General features: G+C 41.3%; 1 protein-coding gene across 4 annotated transcripts in view; it reads right to left on the bottom strand.

The window, feature by feature from the left end:
• The window catches only part of RASAL2 (RAS protein activator like 2), a 176191-nt gene that overhangs the window by 137615 nt on the left and 25472 nt on the right, over positions 1 to 13104 (bottom strand). Inside the window, exon 1 of one of the 4 annotated variants that reach the window (XM_071751158.1) lies at positions 3959 to 4185. The exons of the other annotated variants lie outside the window; for them this stretch is intronic. The gene's annotated coding sequence lies outside the window, so the exon portion shown is untranslated. Of the gene's footprint in view, positions 1 to 3958; positions 4186 to 13104 lie in introns of those variants that run through there. 4 annotated transcript variants of the gene reach the window in all.

The following is a 13104-nucleotide window of genomic DNA, read 5'->3' as shown; positions in this document are numbered from 1 at the left end:
GAGGAGGAAGAGATGCAAAGAACAGCAAAAAGCTTACTTTTAATACAAGGTATCTTCAGAGATAAGTGATTTATTCCCAATGAAAACTTAAGCTTTTTAGAGGCTAAAATTTTTTAGTTATTTAAAAAAAATTAAAAACATATATTAAATTCCTAGCAAACAGAAATAGGAACTTACACACACTATTTAAGATCTTGTACTTCACACTTTTCAGTTTCCTCTCTGTATTGCAATTATCTGTCTGCAGAGGAAATAGCACACAGCATTCTGTGCTCAGCTCCGATGTTTAGATAATGAACACTGTTTTAAAACTTTTTTTTTTGTTAAGAATATTAAAAGACTTTGTGAAGACAGGATTCTGATGGCTCCATGACAGAATAAAGCATTACTAAATCCAAACCAGACAAAGTATTTCTGATACCTGTGCTGCAAAATTTTTATTATGCGAGATAGCCGTGCACTCAGGTTATTAATTTAAATACTGAAGCTCCCTTTGCCACAGCCTTCTGGTATGACAGCTAGTGACTACTATCTTTAAAATCTATACTATTTTACACAGGGCCATTTACTGTAAAGGTCCTCAACATGCCATCCTCAGCAATCTCAGATAAAAGACAAGATATTCTTCTCATCCTCAAAAAAAATCCTTTGAGGTATCACCAGTATTTACCTTCTGAAAGACAGTAGTTGTAAGATGGTGCAACCATTAAAGTTATTAACTTTTCTGCTATTTAAGAACCTTGGCGGGACAACTTAAACTTTAATTTAACAGCTTCTTCTATCCAGCATCATCCTGCACAATCTTCAGATGATGTGGCAGCATCATTTGTGGCTATGCAGCTGAAATAATGGTTTTCATTTCAACACTAAATGAAAGGAAACACAATATATATTTTGAAAACAAAGAATACTGCCTAGCTAAGTCCTTCTTTGTAAGGTTTTGCTGCTTTGCAGTTCTTTAATGTGTTAAGTTTTCCATAGAATTTGTATTTTTGTATTTTAGAGCGCAAGCAATGATGTTAACGAACAGCCAGTTCCAGCTGACTTAAACATCTCTTCAGCTAGGGCATGACTGAAGCTAATTTCAGTTTATCTTAATTCCAAAAAACAATTTGCATTTTAATTTCTCTGCCTGCTGATCTACAACTGCAGGAGAAAATGCAATAGCATTTGTTAAGCTGGCAAAATGCCATCTGTCTACTTTAACCTGGACTTTTTAGAACCTGTTGTTTTAAATAAAGATTGAAAGCTTAGGACATACATTTTCACCACCACTTCATGATGTTCTCTACAAGAACTAAACTTAAACATGTTTAAGCAGAAGGGTCAATAAAAACCAACTGTCTCAAAGTATTCAGAATGTAACTCCTGCAGAAATAGCCTTTGACTATGTCTATTTTTATACAGACGTCACCACTGAGAAGTCCCTTCTAAAGACTGGTGTTCTTTCATTAGTTAATTAATCCTGAAATCTCTGAATGCTGTTCCGAGTTGTTAGTAGCTAAGCAAATGCATAAATTTGGAACACACAAACCAAGATCACTTTCAGATATCCTAGAAGTAAATCCCTCACCAGGAACTGAGAATGAAAGAAAAGATTCTTAATGGCATGAGAAGCATTAAATAAAGACTGGTAATCAGAGACCCAATAGAGTAAAGACAAAATGCTCATCAACCTAATTTGCTGCAGACTTTTCTTCTGCTGGAATTCCATGTGATAAGACAGAATAAGATATAAATTTATATTCTTGCTGCTCCCCATACTTTAAACACCGGAAAATAAAGCTTTTAAGTGCTCTTTATGCTTCTTTATAATGTTTCCTTCCTGTGTCATTTCTTTTTCCATCCAATCACCACAGTGTTGATTTTATCTGCTCACTAGTACAAGATCTGGACAGAAGGCTGAGATTATAGAACTGAAGTCTCAGCCCCCAACCTTTCCAAATGAAGAAATCCAAGTATCTTCAAGCACAAACTTCAGCAGGAGTGTTTGTATTTATACACCCTATCCAAACAGTTTTTCAAGGGCTGTGTCTCCTCTGGGGTCAGCCTCTCACCAGCTGTATTTCACAACACTCTCCTAGCACTGCGGACTTCCTGCAGATATTTAAAAAAAAAAAACAAAACCAAAACATTCAACACATCATCATATCATAAATAATGAGATTTAAGTTTTTAAAAAACCTCCTTAGAGATCCTAAAATCATGCTGAAAGTTAAAGACAATGCTTATTACACATTTCCCTCATCAAAGAATTGTGCTTTCAAACACTGATAGGCTAAAACTTCTCTTAAGAAATCTATGTAAGGTAAATTTATGCTTTTGTCATCTAATATCTCTGAGACATCGCTTGATAAAAGTCCTGTATGCTAATTCTCAGACTGCTTGCTTTTCAAGTGAAATTTCAACTAGAATCATTCCAATCTCCTTACCTCTGATGCAAGGAAACACACTTATTTTCACTCACTTCTTTTTTGTAAAGACGGGTTAATTTATCCCAAGTCCCAAGTTACTTATAGAGAGACCAGGGAGACCTCTTTATTTTCCTCTATTTGTCATGCCACATGAGTTACAACATAATCAGGAATTACTCTGTTTCAAGTGATAGCTCTATTTTTCCTAGAGGCAGAAATTCATGATTTCTGAGACATCTTGAGTGAGCAAAGAGAGACCAGTTAAGTTTGGATGAGAAGGGAACAGCATTTGCCACAAGGTCTCTTTCCCAGCAGAGGCCAGAATAATACTTAGCACATCCAGTCTGTAACTTGTACCCAAGAGATGCTGCTTACACCTGTGGGTCAAACTGTCCCTTCCTCAACTGCAGCCATGGGAGAGACTCCCAGCAGTCAGTAACTCACAAAATTCCTGTTTTCCAAGAACAACCTTTCATTAAGGTTCATATATTGATAAAATTGGCACTTGCACAAACCTGACCACACATGGCTCCAATTGTGCGCTCCTCTCCTTAACAGACCCTTGGAGCAGAGACAAGTTGCTGGCTTGGGAAGGATTGTTTCAGTCACTGAGAACTCCCCAAATCAGTTCTAATTAGCCAGAGTTATTGAAAAGCCTTCTGCCCTATTAAAGATTGATTCACTGGGAGACACTGCTGCAAAAATTGGTTCCTGCTGTGGCAGTTTATGGTGTTTGCTTTGCAGAGCCCCAGCATGAAGAAAGGACAAGCTGCACCAGAAAGACACAAGGCTAATAAAATAAATTCCTGAAATCTGAGTTGACTTCTTAAAAAACACTGTCACCGGGTAGGCATATAATCACACTCTGTAATTATTCTAATCTGCACAATTAAGAGCTGAATAAACACCATAAATTTCAATGAAAAACCCCAGGCAGAGGATGGTGCTGCTACTGGGATATTTTAAATCCAAAATATACGACACCCTGATGACAATTTCTGTAACCACCGCAACACAAGAGCACCTTACTGAAACCCAATTAGGTACTTACCAGCAAATCAAAAGAATAATAATAAAAAAAGCAATAAAATTGTTTCTCCTAGAGATTATTAGCATTGTTCTCTTCTCAATCCTATCTTTCGGTACAGGCACAATTGACATAACAGTTTATATGCTCCTGAGGTGCCTGCCTCCTGCAAGCTGCCCACTCCTCCCAAAACCTCCAAAATGAAAAGCCATCAAAGCTACATTTACAGACTGCTGCTGGAATTTAGACAAGCTAAGGCAGAAATCCCAGGGCACGCCGAGGAATGGACTTCAGAAAGGACCATGCTTCCTAATCATAACTAGGTGCATTCCTCTGGATAATCATCTTCTCCATGGACAAAGGTTTTGGCCTTTCCAGGTAGCCACTGGGCACTGGAAACAGAAGATGAAAGCAACAACACCACACAGCTCTCAGCCTGCTACAGCATTTCTCCTCCTCACCACCTCAACCCCTATCAGTTATCTTTCCCATCAGGCAAGGTGTTTCTCATACTCACCAGTGAATGCCTTTGTCTGCACTAGCATCTTCCTTACCAGGCTTGCCATAGTAGAATTTTTAACAGTGTTGTCTAAACCTGCTCAGGACCAAACTGGGTAGAAGAGTTCAAAAAAATAACGCCCGCATCGAGTCCCTGCACCTCCGCCAGTCCCTTGGCTTCTTCTCCTAAAGCTGCACAGTGCCTGGATGAACAAGGCTGGAAACAGACACACACACACACACACACACACACACACATGCACGCACATGCACAGGAAGCTTGGAACCAAATCAGTATTAAATGTACCGACTTCCTTCTTCATGCTCCAGTATCCCTGCTGTAAACAGGCACTGCATATTAGCTAAGTGAAGCCGAAAAGTCCAGCCGAGAAGGACAAAAGCAGGGAGTGGCTCCAGCAAGGAATAATTATTTTAAATATACAAACATCTTCCCATCAGATTAAAACTAGCTTTTCAATTAGGCAGATTCTGAAGCCATTGTTTTGACAGAATAACTCAAGACAAACAGGAGACGCTGCTTCCTCCTCTGGAGAGGTCTCCGGGATTTCCAGTACGAAGTGTCCCATAAGCTTTCCAAGTGCCTGGACAAAAGTGTGCACCTCACTCCAGGGACAGAAGGCAAGGAAAAGGGAGGCAGATGAAAAACCCAGAAGAGGCACCACCAGTTACAACTACTGCACCTTGCAGTGTAGGTGCCATGAGCAAGCACAACAGGGATGCTTAGCTTGTGCCTGGGTCAGACCACACAGCCACAACCACCAGCCCTGTCCCCAACAGGCAGACAGGAGTGTGTGTGTGTGTGTGTGTGTGTGTGTGTGTGTGTGTGCAAGGACTAGGCAGGAGTAAAATGCATGCTTCATAAACATAAAAATGTTTCATGAACAGCCTGCTTGTTTTCACAGAACCCAGTCTCACACAGCTTCAGGCTCCTTCAGTCTTCTGGCTTTCTCCACCATTTTGAGGAATCCAGCTCTGGGCAAACTGGAGACCACACCATCAGCATGAGTACACCAGACATGCCACCAAATCCTTTTGTACAGACACAGAGGGCTATAACATTTGCCCCACTGCCAGCAACCAACACTCTCCAGAGAGGTGAGAGAGCAGGCCAGTCAAGCTCTCCTGACCCAAAATGCTCCAAAGACAGACAGCAACAGCTTTGGCCACTCTCCTGGATCTCCAGCAGGCCCATGCACTTGGCAGGCACAATGAGCAAGGGCAGACAGAGTCCAGAAGAGAGACAGCAGCAGCTGCTTTCAGCTACCACTGCCCTCAGAGATGTCCTGCTTCAGACTATGCCAAGTCCTGTGGCTCTGCAGAGCATCCTGCCCAGGCTGCAGAAGGAGCAAGCCAAGCACAGACTGCTGCCCATCTTCTGTGGTTGCAGCAGGCTGCATCAGCAGCCCTACACACCAAGCAAAGTTGGACAGAGCAGCTTTGGTCCACCCCCAAGGAGCAGCTAAAGAGAGTGACCATCCTTCCTCTTGTCCAGGACACAGCCATAGCTGCTCTTCTGCTCAAAAATGTAGGTCTGGTAGACTTCTCCCAAGCACCTGTGGCAGGAAAGGCTAAGAGACACTCTCCTTTGCAAAACTAAAATTCTTCCTTGTCTCTAAAAGTATAGCAAAGTTACAGCAGCTCTTGGTTTGGAATTTTTAGCAGCCAGTATCTTTACTGATAACTCCACAGAAATAATTCCTGACCACTCTGTGGTATCTCAAACTCAACTGCACAATTGCCAGCACAAAAGGTTGAGTGAAGAGAAGTGGGCAGCTTAGCAATGCTTCACTCCAAGATGATATGAGTGTCTGTCTGAAAAAGCTGCCATCTTCTGCCTTTTCATACAGATGCACGTTATTTATCTTCATGTCAAAGGCCACTTGTCTCATAAAAGAGCTTTATTACATCTAAGTTGAAACACTGAAAGATCTGTGACTGTTCAACAAATGTCCTTTTTACTTGCAAAGCTGGCTACTAAAAGATCCCCCTTTTTTTTCTTACTTTCAATACAGCAACAGCAGATTCCACAGTCCACAGTCCACCCCCTCCTCTTCCCACCCTGTCTTTCAAGACAAACCAAATTTCCATAAAAGTAAAGCAAAATTAAATTGTTGCTATCCCTTAAGGCATGAATGCAACACCAGGGAAAGGCTTAGGGTCAAGAGAGAGAGAGAGAGAGAGAGAGAGATGCTCTTAAAATCAGAGATTTCACATTATTTTTCCCAGAGTATATGGGACAAGCTTCAGAGCAACTCTCCCACATAAGAGGGAGAAGACCAATTACAGAAACAGGGGAGCACAGGGCAAGCAGTGTGCAAGGCTTCTGCCAAAGGGCTGCTTCCAAGCTTAAAAAGCAACACTTCATTATGAAAGAACTGGACAATTCCAAACCTTCATTTCCATTTAACCAGGAACAACATGCTAGCATATCAGAGGTTGAGAAACCATTCCTTTGTGCTCATGCCACTTCACTTGACAGCAGCAGCCATTCTGTGTGCCATGGCTGGCCCCCTGCCCTGCCAGAAATCTTCATCTAGACATGGGTTCACCTCTCAGTCTTCTCTCCTAGCAGCTCTTGAGACACCAGGCAAGGAATTGGTCATCCAAGTTGTTCACGTAGCAAACTCTTCCCTGCTAACCTTTCAAGAGGGCCCTGTGATAAACCTCTAAACACCATGACTCAAAACAAAACAAAACAAAACAACCTCCCACTCCCCACCCCCCCAAAAAAAACCTGATAAACAATTAACCATCTCCAGCAACATGAGTCCACATCACTTGGCATTCAGACTGCACAGCCACATGGATATAAGCCATGCCAAAGGACTGTGCCTGCCTATGTATGCCCAAGGACAGTGCAGGGCCATCCCCATTCTCTTGGGTAGCCTTGAGAGTCCAGGAAGCTCACCCAGCACCAATATCATGGAAGTAATTTCTGGGAAACTGATGTGTGCAAGAAAAAGCAAGGTTCATGTAGCCCCATATGCCAGCTAACTGCCTTCATACAAGTGTTTATGTCCCCATCTGCCAAAAAGCATCCAGAATTTCATTGTTCAAGTGTAATGAAATCACTGCTACAAAACAAAAACACAAATCATTTTTGTTAATACCCGCCAGTTGAAGGCTTCACATTAATGCCTTCATCCCTGCTAAGCACCAAAACAATTGCTACATTAATATTAAGAGGGGTTCTTCAGCAGGGTGATGTGATTATCATGGGGAATCTCAAGAGATGCTGAAAGACTTTGCACAATGCCTCAAATTTGTCTCAATTTAAAGAGTAATTGCTTCAGGCAGCAGAGGATCCTCAGCCTGCTTAGGGAGGGGGTTCCAGGTAATAAAAATAAAAAGCCCCAGGGCATGATCTCTTGGGACAGAAAGAAAGAAAATATTGAGGAGTTACAGCCCTTTGTGTTTCAAGAAAGGAAAATAAGATACCTGCTCTGCTGCCTCTCACACCCCATTAGGAGAAGGAAAATGGTCTTGACTGTGCTATCTATTTAAGGTCACATAAGGAGAGGAGTCTGGTCAGTTAATCCCTTGAAGAGTTTTTCTCTGATAAACACTACTGTAACATACAGAGACAGGAATGGGGAGAACAAAGAGCAGGACACAGCTTCAGACTAGAAAAAACTGTGCTTAAAGTCCTCTATTCCCTTTGGGTTTTAACCCCACTTCCCCAGTATTAGGGGCTTTCACCTGATACACACCAAATGTAATGGTGTAAAAGCACTTTAAACCTGGGCATCTTCCCTTTGCTGTCTTATTAGAGAAAGTTCTAGTAAAAGCTTTCTCATAGCAAAAAACTCACATTTTTAATACTACATAAGCCTGTAATTAGATTTTTTTCAGTTGAAAATATACTCAAAACCAGAGAAATCATCATCTTGAGTAGCTAGAATCCCAGGATATATGTTTGGGATCTCATATTCATATGTGATTCTGCATCAAGACATTCTGCATCAAGAGGGTTCAGTGATTTCAGGTCATGTGTGCACTATGGATTCACCAGTGCCTCCAATTTTAGAGGTTTTACCAAAAAGGAAGGACATCCTCTCCCCACCCTTGACTACCCTTCTACAGACTCTTAAAAAAAAAAACAACAAACTTGACACCCAGCATAGTGACCTGATGTTTTTCATACATTTGCCCTCTGATAAGCACACAAATGCCTTCAGCTGGGCGTTTTCCCTGTTAACCTTCCTGACCAGAAACATTAAAGCTCAGAAGAAAACAGAACCTAATGCAGTAGGTAATGATACTAAATATAAGTAGCGAGTCAAATAATTTTGTTTCTCAGACATTCAACTTAACAAGTCACTTCAGAAGTTCTCAAACCACAGCCCCTGTACAGATCCTAGGAGAGATTATAATTTCTCGGATTTACTTTTCTTTTTTTTAAAGGGAAATGTACTCCTAAAACCAGAGTTATAACAGAACTCTGAAACAGATGCAGTTCAGGCCACTTTTTATTGCAACTGCCACTTATGAAAAAAAATAGCAACCATCTAAAAAAACATTATTACAACTGGCATAAGCAAAGAGAAAGGAGGTACAGAAAAAAATCACCCAGGAAATACAGTAACCAGGAGATCACAGTGATTCTTTTCAGAGAGCTCCTGCCATGAGTTTGGCAACATAGCTTTGGGATCATAGCCTGCCTTGTTCAGAAAAGACAGTATTTTGTCTCAGATGGCCCCATCCAGGCACAAAACTGAGTGTGCAGTAGGGGAAATCTGCTCCCCAATTCCACCAACCCCAGCAGGACAGGAAGAACCCAAAGCATTCATCCAACCTTGAAAGTGAAGCCTCAAGGCTGGCAAAGTGACAGGATGCCAGCAGGAGATGCTTCCCACTATGCAAAGGACAGCGGAAGGATGCTTTGGAAACAGAAAACTGCACATTTTTTAAAAAGAAGAGGTTAAATATCTAACAGATAAGTCAACAGAGGAAATCAATTATGCATTAATAGTTTTGATCAGTCTCAAAGTACTTACACAGTTTGCATTCAAAGACTTTCCACCAATGGATGATCTGCTGGATTATTCAGATTAACATTCTCAATTTTTTTAAAGTTCATGTCTACAGATATTTACCAGTTCCCCACTTTCCATCCTTTCAAATTGTGTCTAATCTGGTCATCTAGTTGAAAAACTAAACTTTGTAAGCCTCTTCAGTACAAAGTCTCTCTGCACATTAACTAGAAACTAAGACAGACAGGAAAAGGAACACTTAGACTACATGGGAGATCACTATAAATTTGTATCCAATGTTGCTTTCTATTTAGGAGGAGAAATATATTTATTGTCTACATCTATGTCTTATAGTAGCTCCATGTCTCTGCTTTGCTTTGGCAAAATCTGAAACAGTTTTATTAACTTATTAATTATCAGTAATAGCAGGCATTAATAATGTTGCTGTGACCAATACAAACTAATGCTTTGGTACATATGCTAAGAATCTCTATCAAGGGAAGAGGCAGGGAAGAACCATATACACACTTCAAGAAACATACTGACAGAATTACATACTGCCTTCTTGAATCCAAGATGTCAAAACCACGTATCTCTAATATTGAAGACAAAAAAAGCACTGCAGACATGGAGTCGCCCTTGTCTGCATGCAGTATGAACAGAGCCCATTATTTTATCTACATTTTACTGTCTGTAAAAATTGAACTTCCCACCAGCAGCTCAGCAATTTTTCAGTATAGGCCTGAGGTGCAGCATACAGTCCTCACTGAGGTTTCTAAGACCTGTTCTGTCTCAAATTCTTTCAAGTCTCAGACTCAGTCACTATCTTCTTCCTCAGCAGCTTAACCTCCTCTGGAAGAAGACCCCATCTCCCTGCAGTTCCTCTTCCTCATGCTTCCAGACTTCATGACAGAAAAAAAAAAAAAAAAGAATATGACAGGAATATGTCAAGAAGAGGGGATCTCCTGCCTGTCCTTAGAGAAGCAGTCAGCTGGGATGGCTCAGGAGGTGGTTGCAAAGCAGAACAAGGCAGTCGGGTACTGAGGGAAATTGCTTGTCCTGCACAAAAACCTGTGAGGATGAGGCAAAAAATTCCTGCCAAAACCTGAGCTTCACTGTGAGAAGGGTTTCTCGCCTCTAGCACAACATTCCTGATGAACCAATGAGCTTTGCTGGAGCTTATCCAGTATTTTAACATGTATTAAATAAAAAGACTCTAAAGAGTGAGGTTTTAAATTTTCTCAATGAAAGATTTTGATAAGGAAGAATTTGCAGGTTGTTCTCTGCTCTCCCTTCTCCAGAGGACAGCATTTTTTGCACAGACAAGACAATTTGAGACAGATTTTTTTAAAAAACAAATTAAAAAGACAAACAATACACTAAATTCAGAAGTTGGGAAATCTGAAACAGAATATGAAAAAGAACTGCTCAAATTATGCAATTTCCAGGAAAGGGGGGAAAAGCCTTTGTGGCTGACACGCAGCCACGCATGCCAGCCTGGCAGATCTCATCAGCAAGGAGTTTGTTGCTGCCTAATTGGCTCTTTTGAGTAAATAACCCAGAATCCAGACAAACGGGAAATTTACTGGAAACTGAATGAGAAACAGCGAGGGGTTCATTCTGCAGAGTAAGATGTTTGCAACTGAAGTGAACGATGACGTGAAGATTACAGCTTCCTAATAAACCCACACATTTGAGAGATGTAAGGAAATAAAGAAGGGGAGGAGGAAGTCAGGGAGGCTGAGGAGGGGAAACTAAAAAAGGATGAGATTTCTACAACAGATTTAAAAATGAGGAGAAAATGGAAGAAATGCACTTAGATTTTTATCATTACATACTCTCCTGGTCCTCATGAAGGATTCTGCAGCCCTTAGCCCAGAGTACATCAGCTGGAAAAGCCCTGGCATCACTGCAAATAACCAATTCTGGGGTACATATAGGAGATGGAAATGTATTTCTGTAACCCTGTGTCCAGTACAGGGAGGAAGTGCAGCCTGCACCTGCAGAACATCCATCTCACTTACAGGGGCTGTTACTAGAGCACTGTTTCCAGTTCCTTCCCAGCAGAGCCAGTGGTGAGGAGATTAACAAAATTGTTGTCAGCATCAGTACAACAAAAACCACACCAGACCTTGCCTGACCCTATACTCCTCATTGCAGAGGGTAACACCAGCCAAATTATGCTAAAAAAACCAAGTGCCTTCTAATAGATCTTACTTACTGGTGCTCCGCATGAGTACAGAATTCACCAGTGTGCTAATAAACTACCCATTTATCGTAGGATATTGTCAAGTTCAAATACTAAAATAGTGCTGTTACTGTGTTAGCATGGTTCCTTTATAAAAACCAAAACATGCAGTTATGAAAGCACCTGACAGTAACTAGAGCTTTGTCTACTCTGCAAGGTAGAAACGCCTCAAAGTTCCATCTCCCTCATTCTCAGGCACCCCTCAGTGGTTCCAAACTTACTCATTTGCAGCTTTATTGCTAATTCCTGAAGTCTGGAATAGGCTTACTACAGGTATCAATACCTTAAAAGCAGGATGCAGATATTAATTTTTAATATAAAGTTTTTCTTTACCAAGAAACTCAGCCAAGAGAAACGATTTTTTTACAGTATTACTCAACAGATGACTATCTGCCTTCCTCTCCGCTGTTTTAAGATAATTCTCATGGCTTTTAAAATACTCTCCTGAGTAATACGTTTAAGTTCTAAAAATGCAAGAGGTACAAGCCCTTTTGCCTCCCCAGCTCCAACACTTGCCACCCTTCCAGGTAACTGCATCCTTGAGACAGCTTGCAGCCACCAAGACTCCAAAAGGAACCCCATCATCTGATTCAAGTTGCTCTTCTACCCTCCACCCTCAAACCTTCAACATAAATTTGACTACTGAGCTCTGGAGCCCATAGAAGAGGGGAAAAATTCTGGTAGCAGTGAGCAGTGATACTGGGTTAGGTATATGATTAAGCCTCCCCATAATGCAATAATCAGAACCATGCTCCCAACATGTGTTCCCCAAAAGGGACCGTGAGCTTTCAGGAGATGAGGTTATAGTGTGGAGCCACCCTCCCTCCACCTGGGTTGAACCTCCCAGCAGCAATCTGGCAGTGCAAGAGAGGTCAGGCTTCTTGGGTCCTCCTCCAGGACAACACAACAAACTGGCTGGTCTCTGCCTTTCTCCTCCCTGGGTGTCCCTCCTCCCTCCCTCCAGACTACACATTTTTAATGGCTTTGACTACGTATGAGACCGTCCGGTTTTGCAGATAGCAGACAACTGTCAGAAACTCCCTCTTAATCTCTCAACTTGAGCATATTGTTAAAGAAAACAGAAGAGATCAGAACCACATGAGAATCTCGTAATTTGCTCTCCAAAATAACCCTAAAAGCCACGGCCATCTATGTGCAAAGGAATGCATTTTTCCACACAAAACTTCAAATGAGCATTTCAGTCCCATGTCATCATGGGAACCAAAACGGCTGGGTTTGAAAAATCATGGATTCATACACTGGCTCTGTGAAAGTCCAAATGCAAAGTTTAATGAAGCAACTGGTTTTCCTTTAGTGGAACAGAAATGCAGTTGTTTTCAATTGTTCTGCATAACTCTCATCTGCTTTCCTCAATGGATCTTTAAGTGACCAGACACACGCCTCTGCCACCAGGATGGGACTCATCTTTTAGGTGTAAATGACAGGGGGAAAAAAAAATAAAGGTCGATGATAGTGTAGCCCCAAAAAGTAAACCACACCTTCACACACTCCTGTTGTATTATTTAACTAAAATCAGTGATTTTTCCCCTCCTATGTGCTTGAAGTACTGCGCTTTTGCTTGAGCTACAATTAGTGTCTACCTAGCAGGAAGAAAAACCACCAAACTTCCTCTCTTTCCTCTTCTTCAAAGGCTGGAGAGGTGAAAGCAATGAAGCAGGGGTAGTATGAAAAAAATGCTGGTTTTACTGAAGGAATTAGGAGTATCTTTATGCATGAGTAACAATTACCTTGTCCACTGAAGCAGAGCTGACTCCACCACTCATTGCCTTCTCCTGAGAGTCAAACTCACAAGAAAGTCAAACTCTCACAACAACTCAAACCAGCTTTGAGATACTATTTGCATGAAAGGCAAAAGACACTTTAGACCCCCAAAGTACAGTTTGACGTGCTTATTCACCACAA

Source organism: Heliangelus exortis, chromosome 8 (genome assembly GCF_036169615.1).
Source record: "Heliangelus exortis chromosome 8, bHelExo1.hap1, whole genome shotgun sequence".
NCBI classification, from domain to species: domain Eukaryota; kingdom Metazoa; phylum Chordata; class Aves; order Apodiformes; family Trochilidae; genus Heliangelus; species Heliangelus exortis.
Note: the sequence above shows the minus strand (reverse complement) of the source record. Positions and strands in the feature narration are given on the sequence as shown.